Genomic DNA, 16,410 nt, shown 5'->3' with positions numbered 1-16,410 from the left:
AAGTAGTGTGGGCCCAGGGACTGGTTCACAGAACACAGAAACAAAAGGTCCACGTGGAACCAGTGTGGGAAAATAAGACAATTCAATAATTGACATTAGGACACTTAGTTATCCATATGGGGAGAAAAAAAGCAATTGAATCCCTACTTCACAACTTTCATGAAAGTCAATTTCAGATGCATCAAGGGCTTAAATGTGAAATGCAGAACTTTAAGACATTTAAGAAGAAATACAGAAGTTTATCTCTATGACTTTGGAGGTGGGGAATGATTTCTTAAATGATTTCTTAAACAAGAAACAAAAAGCACCACCTATGAAAAAAAGATAGATGAATTTGACATTAAAAGTAAAAATTCTGCTCAATGAATGATATGGGAAAATAATATTTCAAGATAACTATAACTGCATGTTACAGAAAAAAAAATCAACATTTTCTACAGGTTAAAAAGTCACAGGTACTGCCAATTCTACTGTGTGGTTTGTTGCCTATATTTGTAATTGAATGCCATTTTTTATTTCAGTTAGAGGTCACTGAAAATAAAAAAATGTATATTTTCCTCATCCAAGTTAACATATAACATATATAAAGTCTGTTTAGGCTACTATAACAGAACATCATAGGTAGGGTGGCTTACAAACAACAGAAATTGATTTCTCACAGTTCTGGAGACAGGGAAGTCCAAGGTCAATGCACTGGAGAATTTGGGGACTGGTAAGGACCTGCCTTCTGGCTCACCAATGGCTTCCTTCTTAACGCCTCACATGGAGGAAGGGTGACAGATCTGTCTGGGGTCTCTTTTATTAGGACATGAATTCATTCATGAAGGCCCCACCCCATGACCTAATCATCTCCTAAAGGCCTCACCTCCTAATACCATCACACTGGGGATTAGGTTTCAACACATGAATTTTAAAAGGAATATGAATGTTCCATCTAGGAGCATCAGTGTTCTTGAAAAAGCAGTACTGTGTTTCTTTTTAATCTTGTTTATTAAAATTTTAAGAGATTAAGAAAAAAAATCCAACATGTTCTGTGATAGAAAAACATTTAGCTGACACAAAACAGGTCCTTTAGTTTCTTTCTCTTCTGTTAAACTCAAGCAGTATTTAAATGCTTTCATTTAAAAATAGAGTTGAACAGTTACATTTCTGTTTAATTCTATCAGATGATTAGACTGCCTCTCCATCCATCCATACGTAAGTTAAGCATGCTTCTCTGATATTTGATTTTGGATCTAGGCATAGGATTTGCTTTGCCCAGTGGGATGTGAATAGACAAATTACAAGCAAAGGCTTGAAATGTGACTTCATGGTTTGGCTTGGCTCTCCTGTACATTTCCTATCACCATGAGACAAACATACCCTTGAAGCCACTGTCCCTCTGGTCTGGGTACCAAAATGTCACGTAAGATGCAAAGTCAACAGACAGACCCACAGGCCGTTGAAGAATTTGTCCAGACAACTCACAGAAGCCTGAATAAGAAATAAAGGCTAATTTTTGAATACTGCTGCTATTGTGAGGGTATCTGTTATGCAGCCATAGGTGACTGATACAGTGTCCATCTATCCAGCCATTCTATTATCAGTTATAAGCACCTAGGAAGATGTCTGCAGTGATGTCTTTCAAATGTTAATAATGGTTGTAGAAAAAGCACTTCTATTGAGGCTTGGTAGTAAGCAATTCCAGTTCTTGTTGTTGCTGGGCTATTGCTAGTGTATTGAGAAGACGCATGGGCAAGAGTGAAGAGTTTCTGTTACACAGGGCAGGCAGCTCTGCCACCTACCAGACTGGCCCTGTGACCTGGGTGAAGCAGGCAGTCTCCCTGACAACACACACATACCCCATACCCCTGCCTCCCCCGCCTCCCACGCAGTGCCTCTCCTGCAAATTTTATTTTATTTATTTATTTATTTTGAGGCGAACACGTCAATATTTATTCACATGCTTTGTTTTCTCTTTTAAGAATCAAAGTTGCCCAAATTAAATCTTTCTGCTAATGTTACTATATATGTCTAAAAAAAAAGGGGGGGGGCTTTTAAAATAAGGATAAAAAGACTTAAAATCATCAAATTAGTCCTCAGCTCCAAATACCTCTCCTGCAAATTTTAATACAGAGCTAAGGTTGGGAGTAGGGGAAAAAGGAGGAAACAGCTCCAGGTCAGGTCCTGCCTGTTACTGCTTCAGCCTAACGAATATCATTATTCATAAATTATAACTGCTCATGCTCTGGATTTTACTTGTTAAGAGCTGAGTATAATATCCTTAATTAGAGTCAGGAGTTGTAATGCCTAAAAATAGAGATGTGGAGAACATCAGAAATTCTGAACCTAAAATAAAACTCTTCAAACAGATTATTTTTGAAAGAATAAAGCTTTATATGCTCTTGGAGAGACATCTTTGTGTGTGTGTGTGTGTGTGTGTGTGTGTGTGTTAGTTTTAAGCCTGGGAAGTTTGTTCTGTACCCAGTGATTCTACAACGCAGTTTTCCTGCAGCCTTGTTGAATTTTACCACATATTTGTACTTCTACCCTCAACATTTAAAAATGCTTTCATACCTGCCATCTCTCCTATCTCTCTTCTTTCCCAAGGGCTTGCTGGGTAGGTATGATCGCCTTTTGCTCAAGTTAGCCAGAGAAGATTTCTTTGCTTGTGATTCACATTTCTTTGCTACAGACATTCTAAGAGCCTCTATATACTAGTGTGCATTGAGAACACCAGAAAGGAGAAAGAAAAGTCAGCATTCTTCCAGCTCATAGGACCCATTTTTTGTCTGTGGCATTCTTCAGAGTGCTAGTAGAGACCTGTTGTCTTAGTTATAACTTCTGTTAAATAAATGCTTTTCTTACGCGGTGTCTGCAGTCACCATACTGAGATAACAACCAAATGAAGGAGAAGCCAGGAGAGACGGGTGTGTGACAGGGCTGAATCTACAGTAGGGACAGAGCTGTCTTAGGAAGAAGATCTTGTGGTTTTTAAAAAGATCATCTTATTTGCCTTATTCATCTTGTGATTTCTTATAAAGCCTGAAATCTTATTCCCAGGCAGCTTGTTCTTTTCTGGTTTTGGAGCCATTGGCTTGGCCCTGCACCCTTTCAAAAACTCAGAATGCTTTTCTCTCATTCAAGGTATGCCAGATACTAGCTCTTTACTCCTTCTTTTCACATCTCTTCGACTCCTCCCCACCCACCCCTCCCATGGAGGTGCTGCTTATGGAAACTGTGCCTAAACCTGGTGGTCTCAAGGAAAAGTTAGTTGCCTGGCCTTGTGGAACAGGGCCTGTGGGTGTTACCGGGAGTCACAGGGCGCTGCAAAGCATCTGGGCTGTCAGCAACCCGAGGCTCTATCTCTGCTGAACATAAAAGGAAGCAGCCGCTGAACATTTCCCAGATGGGAAGCTGGCCTGGCGGGTTACACAGGAGATTAAAAGAACAGTTTTTTTGGTTCCCCTATTGAAGAGGTGTCAACTTGCTTCTCACTTGCTGGAAGTAAGTTGTCAGTATTTCGAAAGGCATCTCTTCACCCACATGACCAACTTTAAATGGGTCTGAACAGGGGAGGAGGGTACCCACAGGGGACACTGGGCAAAGTGTGGAGATATTCACGGCTGCCACGATGGGGGTAGGTGGTAGGTGGGTAATACTACTGGCTTCTAACAACCAAGAGGACAAGGAAGCTGCTAAACATCCTACAGTGTGCAGGACAGCCCCGCAATGAAGAACTATCTAACCCTCACTAGTCAATATTGTCAGTACTGCTAAGGCTGAGAAATCCTGTTGCAGAGCATGATGGCTAATCATAAAAGCCATCAGAAAGTCAGAAAGGAGTCAGAAAGGCCAGAGTTCAAATCCTGGCTTCATCACCTACTGCCCCTGTGACCTAAGCAGATTGCTTCATTTAATTCTTTCATTTCTAAAACGAAACTAGTAACACCTACCTCATCAAGTGCTCAGATTAGTACATGGCACTTAAAATGATAAGATTTCACTATCAGTGCTCTGAATGGGCCTATGGAAGACAGGAAGTTGACAGATGTGAACAGTACCTCATGTGCCAGGTACTGTGGCATGTAGAGCAGATTGTGCGGAAGAGTTTGTAGAAGAGACAGAGCAGAAACATGCTGCCCTATGTCTCATAGAGTTTAGAATCGTGTGGTTCAACATAACTTTCTGGAGTGATGGAAATGTTCCCTAACTGCTCTGTCAGATAGGATAGCTCCTATTCATACGTGAATTGTGAGCACTTGAAATGTGGCTACTGCAACCAAGGAACTGAATTTTCAATTACTTAAGTTTAATTATTTAAAATGAGGATGCAACACATAGCTTCTAGCTCTTGTATCGGACAGAGCAGTTTTAGAAGAGGAGATGAGACTGATGTGGACTGAATCTTGACAATCTGTGACACCACATGGGGAGGGGCACAGCTGGGGCAGAGAAATTGAGGGGGAGAGGCCATCACTTCTGAACAAGCATTTCATGGAAGAGATTCTAGGAAAGGGCGGGCCTGGAGGATGAATAGGCTTTTGCATAGCAGGAATGAAGACCAGTGAGGGGGAGCAAATTCCAGACAGAGGAAGCATGAGGGCAAAGGTGCAGGCATGGGGAGAACAGCCTGGCATGTCTATACAGATGAAGGTCAGGTCCTAAGAAGGCAACATCTTCTGAATGCAATGAAGATGACATTTAAATATATAGCACCCAAAAGATACAACTTTCAAGTGAATTTAAGACAACAGAACATGTTAAATACACCACACTCAGAGGAATGACTTGAAAAAATTTTAAATGCCATGTTTTGTAGAGCTAAATTCTTTTGAATCCACCACATGTTAGTAAATGCACATCTTAAACCCATGTCTATGTGACTTCAAGTACAATGTTTTCTGGTCTACCCCATGAAAGCCCCAAGTCTCCATGTGGGCATTAATAATATGAGAAGCTGGAAGAATGCTGAAGACATATTTTGACAATCTGTCTCAGGCTGCTCTGATTTCTGGAACCCAGTTAAGGATGGATGACACGGAGAGACAGAGGATACTTGGTACTATGAAACTCCTGTCTCAATTCAATTTTATTGCAGATACCCAGACACTGCCTAAAACTTTTCCTAGACATCTATTAAGTATCACGACTCCACCAAGCAGTAATTACTTAGAGGCAGGAAGGGTTGGACCAAAAGCAACAACTGCTCTGAGGATCTCACCTCCAGGGAAGGGGAAAATAATTTTTGAAACAGAAATCTGAGGTGTGTTGCTGGAGAGAGGAAAATTGATCTTTCAACATAAGGAATGTTTGCATAACATGCCAATTGTAGGATCCAATAAAGGCGAACAAAGAACTGTTAGTAAGACAAACATTTTTCAGGACAAAAGGAAATTATCTGTGCAAACCAAATCTTTGTCAGCTCTGGTTACTGGCTTCAAACCAGGGTTCTTATGTAACTGGAAAACAACTGTGGCTCCCCAAACCAGGTGAATTTTTAAAGTTGCATATCTTAAAATATCTGACTCAAACAACCAAAAATTTTGGTGAATAAATTGGAAAGAAAAATTTCACAGTGGCTGTATCAATTTACATTCCCACCAATAGTGCAAGAGTGTTCTCTGTTCTCTACCCCCTCTCCAGAATTTATTGTTTGTAGACTTTTTAATGATGTCTATTCTGACTGGTGTGAGGTGATATCTCATTGTAGTTTTGATTTGCAATTCTCTAATAATGAGTGACATTGAACATCTTTTCATGTGTTTGTTAGCCATCTATATTCCTTCTTTGCAGAAATGTCTGTTTAGGTCTTTTTCCCACTTTTAGATTGGGTCGTTTGTTTTTCTGATATTGAGTTGTATGCTCTGCTTGCATATTTTGGAAATTAATTCTTTGTCAGTTGTTTCATTTGCTATTATTTTTCCCATTCTGAGGGTTGTCTTTTCACCTTGCTTAGAATTTCCTTTGCTGTGCAAAACCTTTTAAGTTTAATCAGGTCCCACTTGTTTACTTTTGTTTTTATTTCCATTACTCTAGGAGGGGGTCATAGAGGATCTTGCTTTATGTCATCGAGTGTTGCCTATGTTTTCCTCTACAAGTTTTATAATTTCTGGTCTTACATTTAGGTCTTTAATCCATTTTGAGTTTATCTTTGTGTATGGTGCTAGGAAGTGCTCTAATTTCATTCTTTTACATGTAGCTGTCCAGTTTTCCCAGCACCATTTATTGAAGAGGCTGTCTTTGCCCCATTGTATATTCTTTCCTCCTTGGTCAAAAACAAGGGACCCATAGGTGCATGGGTTTATTTCTGGGCTTTCTATCTTATTCCATTGGTCTATGTTTCTGTTTTTGTGCCAGTACCATACTGTCTTGATGACTTTAGCTTTGTAGTATAATATGAAGTCAGGATTCCTGACTTCCTCTAGCCCCATTCTTCTTTCTCAAGACTGTTTTGGCTATTCGGGGTCTTTTCTGTTTCATATGAATTGTGAAATTTTTTGTTCTAGTTCTGTGAAAACTGCCATTGGTAATTTGATAGGGATTGCACTGAGTCTGTAGATTGCATTTGATAGTATAGTCATTTTCACAATATTGATTCTTCCTACCCAGGAACATGGAATATCTCTCCATCTGTTTATGTTTTTGATTTCTTCCATTAGTGTCTTATAATTTTCTGTGTACTTTTCTTCTGTTTCCTTAGGTAGGTTTATTCCTATATATTTAATTCTTTTTGTTGCAATGGTGAGTGGGATTGATTCCTTAATTTCCCTTTCTGATTTTTCATTGTTAGTATGTAGAAATGCAAGTGATTTCTGTGTATTGATTTTGTATCCTGCAACTTTGCTAAATTCACTGATTAGCTCTAGTAATTTTCTGATACTCTGTGGACTGTCTACAAATTTTGGAAGAAAAAAAGGAGAGATGTCTCAAAATAAATATACAAATGTTTATAAAGAGAGAGAGAAAGAGAAACCTGGAAACATCTTTGAAAACTAAGCACGTTGTTCCTAAAGGCAATCCCACAGAAGAGTGAAAATCATGTCAGAAAAACAGAAGCTCTATGGCATTATCAATATTTTTTTTGTTCAATCACTCAGTCCTGTCGGACTCTTTGTGAACCTTGGACTGCAGCATGCCAGGCTTCCCTGTCCTTCACCATCTCCCAGAGCTTGCTCAAACTGTGGATAGCTTAATTCACAATTGTAGTCATCTGGTATTAAGACAATAATTTCATAAAGGGAAATTTCAAAATAACTTATAGGTGTCTACTCATTTAGGAATTAAGGTCTGTAGAGTTTCTCTCTAGCTAGAATCTAAGATAAGAACTCTAGGGAACAAGATGACCATTTTCACCTCCCTGGTTTACAAAGTCCTGGTCCCTTTCTGTGGTCAGACACTTTGGATCAAGTCAGATGTGTTTTCAAACTACTTTGCCTCTTAATTTTTAAATCCTTGTTTATTTTAAAGAAAATTTAATCCATATGTTTCCGATTCATTTACACTTAACTCATCAAAATGCTGTTTCATAAAAAGCTCTTTGATGTTTAAATTGCCTTTGGAGCTATTTTTAATAAGTTTTTTTTTCTTTTTTTAAGGCTTCCCTACTTAGAAACAGAAAGTTTCATTTCATTGCTATTTAACAACTTGGGGTCCAGAGGGTTGGGTTCAGTTTATTATCTAAATGAAATAATGTATGTAAAATGCTTCATAAATTCTAAAGCAATTGACACCTGTTGGTGATTAGAGTTGCTATTGTTATTACCACCACACAGAAGACATAAGGTTTGAGGTTTCTCCTTCCCATAGTTGGCTGGACTAGCTCATCTTGTGGCTCCCTCCTACTTAAAACATTTTCTTATTCTATGACTTTCTCATTCTTAGTAACACATACAATAAACATGTTAAGTGACTAAGTAATGACAGAGTAAGTCAGGGAGAGACTCACCCACACAAATTAAACCCCTTTTAAATGAGCTCCTGGTTGGACCTACTGTGAGTAATGTGTCAGTCTTCACTGAGGTTCAAGGTCTAGCTGGGTTTCACTGACTGAGGGGTCAGTGTTTTCCTGGAGTATTATGTGCAGGAATGGTTAGATTCTGTTAGAAAAAGAATTCACTAAGAAGGAAGTTTTGATAACAGGCACCTAGGGGCAGGAGGGGGACAATCAAAGCAAGGTGCGTTCTCTTCCCCAGTCTTATGGAGTGCTGCATGGAAAAGCTGCAGTTATTCTGGGAAGCGGGTGGTGTGGGAACATGGTCACATACTGTATTGCTCAGGGTGACATGACAAAATGTGAGATAAAGCGTTCTCCCACTTCTTGGTGGAACCCGGCTCTGCCTTGTCCTCATACACACTGATGATAGAATCTGAACAGTGGACAGCAGTGGTTGGGATCTACGGTCTGGTAGGATGTGGCTGAGACATCTTAGCAATGCACAGCAATTGCGTGTAGCAGCAGAGTCCAGTTAAAGTTGGCTTAAGCACATGGGAGTCGCCTCTGAAACACTTTGGTGTATGTGTGTGGGTGGCCCAGGGGGTCTCTGTGACCTCATTCCTAAAGTCTAATGAGCCCTGGGGTCATTCAGATTTCACGTGAAAATGCCAAAATGGGCATTCAGCTTGTCCTGTCTTGACAACTGCGCAAAAGGTCTCGACCATTCTAACAAAAGTGAACAGGAAACTTTTGTCTCCTGGAAATTGACCCTGATCTTGCGTGTGAAGCACACACCTCGCTTCCTCATGCTCTCCCCATGCCTTGGCCTGTTGTACACCAGGCTGCCTTTAGGAATTTGGAATAAAACATGAAACTCTTCATCACACAATGAAGGGACCACTGCTCTGCCCTTTCGCACATCAGTCTTTCCTGGTGAATGGCTCTCCGGCCCTGTGATTCTTGCCATATGGAACAATCGGTCCCTTCAGTTAACTTGCCAGCAGTAATCAGTTATTTCTCCCAGCCATAAATTTTCACCATTCTTTTTGGAGGGGGAAGAAATTAAAGTAACAAAGGGAGGTGGCTATAAAGAACAGAACTGTCAGAATAGAAAATGTTTGAGTAATTTGTTGGGTCCTTGATTTAGGGTTGACTAATTTCAGCACTAGTTTTGGTTTGGACTCTTTCTTGGGACCAAGAGGCCTTATTTTCATCTGCATCTCTAGTGAAGATTGGGACTACAAGTGTGGAAAAGCTGTGAGAGAGGTTTTATCAGAATGTAACAACTTCACTGATATTTTTGGCAGGGAGGACAGGGGAGAATTCATATCTGCTTGGCTATCTCTTTTCTCATGAAACAAACCAGAGTTCTGACAGCACCCACTGAACTTGGTCCATTACAGACACTGCCTGAGAAGCCACCTGGTTCAGCTAAATGGTAATAACTTCTCTGAGCATCTAATTCCACCAGGTCTCATTTGAAAAAGAGGAAAAAATTCCCCAAATGACTAATGCTTTTAGGTCCGGCAGCCGTTTTTCATTGTCCCCAAAGCACCTGGTGTAACCTGCTTGCCTTCAATTCTTCTCAGAGCCTGTGGATTTGAAATGAAAAAAGCAAACAGGATCCCCTAAGTCCACAGGGCAAGGCAATATACTTTTATAAAGAAAACATTGAACAGTTTTGAACATGTGGCCCTCTAAGCTCCCCCTGTCAGGGTCAGATTTATGTATTTGCTCTGGAACCAAGATTTTTGTACACCAGGCACAATACCGTGGGGTATTTACAGTGCAAGCTATTTTCTTAAAGCAAACAGCTGCATCGGTAACCCCCCATCCCCAGACACAGGAGTCAGAGCCTTCTCTGGGAGCAGGTGTGCCGTAACTAGGAGGCAACCTTCCTTAGGCCTGACTCCCTGAATGTCTGAACACTTCCCCCCTTCCAGAGCCACAATCTGATGACTTCTGAAATCTTTGAAAAGGCAATTCTTTTCTTATTTCCCTCTTGATAAGAAAAACTAAAAAAGGGTCCAGTTATTGCAATCTAAAGGGAAGGGGTGGGTGGTTTCTAGAGGAAGCTGTAGATAAAGCAGAGCTATGACAAAGGCACTTTATCTTCCTCTTCTCTTCTTCTAATAAAAAACAAAGTTCCCCTCCCTCTTTTCTGGCAGGGAGAGTAGAGGCCTTGGTCTTGAGCAGGAATGTGAAAGGGAAACAAAAAGGCAAATCCTGAAGTTGGGATTCCCAGGGAGCTCACTTGGCCTGTGAGAAACTCCTAGCTGGCCTCCCTCAGTAGAGGTGAAAATCATCCACCTTCTGTAGAAGGGACTTGACAAAAACAGGCAGAGGTGGCATAAGGAGATGGGGTGAGTCATTTACTTATTCATTCCGTAAATATTTATTAAGTGCCCACCTGGTATCGGGGGCTGATGACACTTTCGTAATGGAGTTGAACATCATCCCTACAAGTGATTAAAGTGGTCTCCTTCATTACTTGACCTCAAAACCTTCACAATTTCAGCCATTCCTTACCCTTTTAGAAAAGAGACACTGACAGGAGGCTGTCAAAGTGGAAACGCCATAAGAGGACAGTTGCCATTTTTCTATTATATTTAAAAAAATCTTTGCTTGAGTGGTGGGACACCAGTGTAACATGGTGTCATGGGAGAATCACAATTCAACAGTCAGGAGAGATGAGCTCTGCTTCTAGTTCTGCTAATCACTACCTGAGTCATGTGATCACATGCAAGTGACATTTATCCTCTGGGCTGCAGCCTATTGAAAGGTATGAGGAGGTGGTGAGGATTTTTAATTGCCTTGCAGCTTTGTGATCCTACAATTTGTTAATAGTTTAAAAGTGGATATCTACTTATTTAATTTATATGCAGAGTACATCATGAGAAATGCTGGGCTGGAGGAAGCACAAGCTGGAATCAAGATTGCCGGGAGAAATATCAATAACCTCAGATAGGCAGATGACACGACCCTTAAGGCAGAAAGTGAAGAATTAAAGAGCCTCTTGATGAAAGTGAAAGAGGAGAGTGAAAAAGTTGGCTTAAAGCTCAACATTCAGAAAACTAAGATCAAGGCATCCAGTCCCATCACTTCATGGCAAATAGGTGGGAATAGTGGCTGACTTTATTTTTCTGGACTCCAAAATCACTGCAGATGGTGACTGCAGCCATGAAATTAAAAGACGCTTACTCCTTGGAAGGAAAGTTATGACCAACCTAGACAGCATATTAAAAAGCAGAGACATTACTTTGTCAACAAAGGTCCGTCTAGTCAAGGGTATGGTTTTTCCAGTGGTCATGTATGGATGTGAGAGTTGGACTATAAAGAAAGCTGAGTGCTGAAGAATTGATGCTTTTGAACTGTGATATTGGAGAAGACTCTTGAGAGTCCCTTGGACTGCAAGGAGATCCAACTAGTCCATCCTAAAGGAGATTAGTCCTGGGTGTTCACTGGAAGGACTGATGTTGAAGCTGAAACTCCAACACTTCAGCCACCTGATGCGAAGAACTGACTCATTGGAAAAGACCCTGATGCTGGGAAAGATCGAGGGCAGGAAGAGAAGGGGACGACAGAGGATAAGGTGGTTGGATGGCATCACCGACTCGATGGACGTGGGTTTGGGTGGACTCCGGGAGTTGGTGATGGACAGGGAAGCCTGGCGTGCTGCGGTTCATGGAGTCGCAAAGAGTTGGACACGACTGAGCAACTGAACTGAACTGAACTGAACTGATTCAGATTAAAATGTGATGGGAGGGCTGAAGTGCTTCGCATGTGGTCTAACCTGGAAGAAGAAAAGACATACAGGAGGGAACCCTATGTACGTAGGTTAATAAATAAATAAAATACTATTATCGTATTAACAATAGGTCAGGACAGCTGGGGAGAGAACATCACGGGCTATGGAGTCAGGCTACTTGGGTTTGAATTCTGGCTCTGCCACTATGCAGATTGAGGTATTTCATTGACCTTTTTGAAATCTCAGCATCATCACCTGTGAAAAGGGTTAATATTAGTACCTACCATAAAGAACTGTTGTCAGAATTAAGTCAGACTGCCTATCTAGCACAGGGTAGCTTAAACAAGTGTGGTCTGGAGACCCCTGAAGAGTCTTATTGGGTGGAGGTCTGTGAGATCAAAAGAGGTTTCATGGTGATATTAAGATATTATTTGCCCTTTCATCCTTATTCTCTCATAAATATACAGTGGAGGTTTCCAGAGGCTACATAATGTGTAACAGTATCACAGACTGAATGCAGAAGCAATTAGGAGAACACACCTATCTTTCTTTATGCTGGTTGTTCTAAAAAATTGCAAAAATATAAAATAATCCCACCCTTCTAATTTTTCTTGGAAAAAAGTTATCTTTCATAAAATATGCATTTTTATTTAACATGTCATATGTTCTATTATTGCTATTTTAAGTACACAAATAATTATTTAACACAATCTTAGTTTGAATGTCCAATATGGCAAACACTGGTAGCTCTGACTCACACAAACCAAAGCTATTTGGGGTTGCCAATTATTTTTAAGACTATGGTTCTAAAAATAAAGAAAAAATATATTTCTGCCTTAGTTTGCTATTGCTACACAACTGTTGTAACAAAACACCATGAACTTGGTGGCTTAAAAACAACATTCTTATTATCTTCTTGTGTCCCCAGGCCTGAGTTCTTTCTGGAGGCTCCAGGGGACAATTTACTTCCTTGTCCTCTGCAGCTCTGAGACTGCCTCCATCTCGTGGTGTGTGTCCTCCTTCCTGTGTCTTCAAAACACTGGGCTGACCTGAATAATCCAAGCACTCTCCCCATCCTAAGATCCTTAACTTTACCATGCCTGCAAAGTCCCCTTTGCCATATAAGATATCACAGGTTCTGGGGATTAGGACACGGGCATCTTGGGGGCCATTATTCAGCCTACCACAATTCCATTGAGTTATTCTACAAATTGGATCCTTAACAGAAAAACAAACAAAAAGCCAACTAAAATCTGTAGTTACAGTATATATCAATTTGAAGGCAGATACACCTTTTTTACTCATTTTCTCAACAGAGATTTCTACAGAAGTCTTTGCACAGACTTCAATCAGCAGTTTAAGAGCCCCCTCCTCCTCCCCCTGATATCTTCTTTACTTCCCTCAGGAGCGTTCCCTCTTCTCAGCATCTGCACTGAACCTGGACCAGAGTAAGAGCTCCATAATTGTTAGCTGACATTATTTCAATTACTTTTCCATGTCTCTTCCCTCTCCCAGGTCTAAGCCACCATCCTCTAAAGCATGTTTCACAAAACACTTGTCCCATGAGATGCCACTGCATAAAAACAGTTCTATAGTCAAAACATTTCAGAAAACACTACATATTTTATCCTCCCACGTGGAGATTCATGGTGCACATTACCATATTAAAGGCTCTGAGAAGTCCTGCAGTGTCCAGGGGTGAAGGTGAGGTTAGCTTAAAACAGTGTTTTTCAAATGTATTTGCCCAAAGAATCTTTTTTTCATATAAAATTAATTACCATTCTATTTTTAGAAACACTACTTCAAGCTCCTTGGGGTATGGACCAAATTGTGTCCTTCTTTTGTCTTCTGTGGCTGGACTGCCTCTGAGAGGTACTTGACGAATATATGTCATATGAATGTATTGAAAAGAGGAAAACCAAGTTGATAACACAAGATCTCTTCCCTTAAGTGGTTACAAATGAGGAAGACATATGTATAAATAATCATTTATGTAGTAGTGGGTAAGTGAAAAAGCAATCTAACTCAGGATTGTTAATAAGAAAGAGAAAATCAAACCCAAATTCTGGAAGCCAACCTAAGAGTTAAACAAAACTGAAAGAGGTAATTCAAGTGGCCCTTTGAACTTGGTGGACTGCCCTCTCTACAAAAGGGAAAAGGAAAATTAGATCTGTGTAGCGGAGAGTGGAACAGAAAGAAAGAGCTGTCTTCAGATAAAGAATGAAAATTATAATAGAAAAGATTAAGCAAGGGTTGAAATTCCAAGTCAGGTCTCTACTGCACCCCAAGTGATGGCTGAGAACCCAGTACTCACATCCAATTGTCCCTGTGAACTGCAGGCAGTCACTTTGAGGGAGTGAACCTGTAGCTTGCTGCCAAAGGCTGGACATAAACTTTTCAATCCCAACCACTGTCATTTATCAGAAATGAAGGTTCTCTTGACATGGGAAGCAGCGCTGGCCCCACTCTGAGATGGCGGCAAAGGCCAGGGCAATCACTGGTTGGACCAGTCACACTAGCAATGCTCCGTGGCCTCACTGGCTTCCTCTGTCAGTTGACTCCGAGAGCTAATTCAACCAAAGTCAGGAAGGGGCAGAAGGCAGTCTTACCCACATGCTCTGTTAAAGTCATGATGCAGAGGGAGAAACAAACAAAACTATGTCCAACAAGAAGAAAAAGAAGTTGGTATGGCTCTGTGGAAGTGGCAAAGGATTTGGGGGTCGCCAGGATGATTTGGGTTTGAAATTCTGGCTCTGTTGATCCTGATTGTGTGCAGGTTACTTAATATCTATGAGCCTGTGTCTTCGGTTGATAAATTGAATTTATCTTCTTAGGGTTGTTGAAAGTCCTAGAAAGAAGATTTAGAAAGTGCACATAATAGGCACTCAACACATAATAGTAGGACAGCATTTATAATCAATAACATTTTTTAGTTAATATACAGACATCCTGGAATGTGAAGTCAAATGGGCCTTAGGAAGCATCACTACAAACAAACCTAGTGGAAGTGATGGAATTCCAGTTGAGCTACTTCAAATCCTGAAAGATGATGCTGTGAAAGTGCTGCACTCAATATGTCAGCAAATTTGGAAAACTCAGCAGTGGCCACAGGACTGGAAAAGGTCAGTTTTCATTCCAATCCCAAAGAAAGGCAATGCCAAAGAATGCTCAAACTACTGCACAATTGCACTCATCTCACATGCTAGTAAAGTAATGCTCAAAATTCTTCAAGCTAGGCTTCAGGAATACATGAACCATGAACTTAGATGTTCAAGCTGGTTTTAGAAAAGGCAGAGGAACCAGAGATCAAATTGTCAACATCTGCTGGATCATCGAAAAAGCAAGAGAATTCCAGAAAAACCTCTATTTCTGCTTTACTGACTATGCCAAAGCCTTCAACTGTGTGGATCACAATAATCTGTGGAAAATTGTTCAAGAGATGGGAATACCAGACCACCTGATCTGCCTGTTGAGAAACCTGTATGCAGGTGAGGAAGCAACAGTTAGAACTGGACATGGAACAACAGACTGGTTCCAGATAGGAAAAGGAGTATGTCAAGGCTGTATGTTGTCACCACGCTCATTTAACTTATATGCAGAGTGCATCATGAGAAATGCTGGCCTGGAGGAAGCACAAGCTGGAATCAAGATTGCCGGGAGAAATATCAATAACCTCAGATATGCAGATGACATCACCCTTATGGCAGAAAGTGAAGAAGAACTAAAAAGCCTCTTGATGAAAGTGAAAGAGGAGAGTGAAAAAGTTGGCTTAAAACTCCACATTCAGAAAACTAAGATCATGGCATCTGGTCCCATCACTTCATGGCAAATAGATGGGGAAACAATGGAAACAGTGGCTGATTTTATTTTTCTGAGCTCCAAAATCACTGCAGATGGTGACTGCTGCCATGAAATTAAAAGACACTTACTCCTTGGAAGGAAAGTTATGACCAACCTAGACAGCATATTAAAAAGCAGAGACATTACTTTGTCAACAAAGGTCCGTCTAGTCAAGGGTATGGTCTTTCCAGTGGTCATGTGTGGATGTGAGAGTTGGACTATAAAGAAAGCTGAATGATGAAGAATTGATGCTTTTGAACTGTGGTGCTGGAGAAGACTCTTGAGAGTCCCTTGGACTGCAAGGAGTTCCAACCAGTCCGTCCTAAAGGAGATTAGTCCTGGGTGTTCATTGGTAGGACTATGTTGAAGCTGAAACTCCAGTACTTTGGCCACCTCATGCGAACAACTGACTCATGGGAAAAGACCCTGATGCTGGGAAAGATTGAGGGCAGGAGGAGAAGGGGACGACAGAGGATAAGATGGTTGGATGGCATCACTGACTTGATGGACGTGGGTTTGGGTGGACTCCAGCAGTTGGTGATGGACAGGAAGGCCTGGCGTGCTGCGGTTCATGGGGTCGCAAAGAGTCAGATATGACTGAGTGACTGAACTGAACTGAACTGAATATGTATTATATTCATGTAATAAAATATAAATAGCAAAATATAATAAATAGCAAATGCTAAGTTTATTATAAATAAATCAAATAATTTATCAATGATAGTAAGGTAACATCTGTGAACTACTAACCTTTGTTCCCCTACTCCTTTTATCCCATAACTGTATTTCCCACTGGGGAAATTGTCTATTCTGGGTCACTGCCTCAGGAAATAGAAAAGCAGATAAAAAGAAGGCTCTTCTGGAATTTGTACTCTGAAAGTCAGACAATGAAGGAATGGAAAGGAAG

Source organism: Odocoileus virginianus, chromosome 26 (assembly GCF_023699985.2).
Source record: "Odocoileus virginianus isolate 20LAN1187 ecotype Illinois chromosome 26, Ovbor_1.2, whole genome shotgun sequence".
Taxonomy (NCBI): Eukaryota; Metazoa; Chordata; class Mammalia; order Artiodactyla; family Cervidae; genus Odocoileus; species Odocoileus virginianus.
This window is presented reverse-complemented; position numbering follows the sequence as displayed.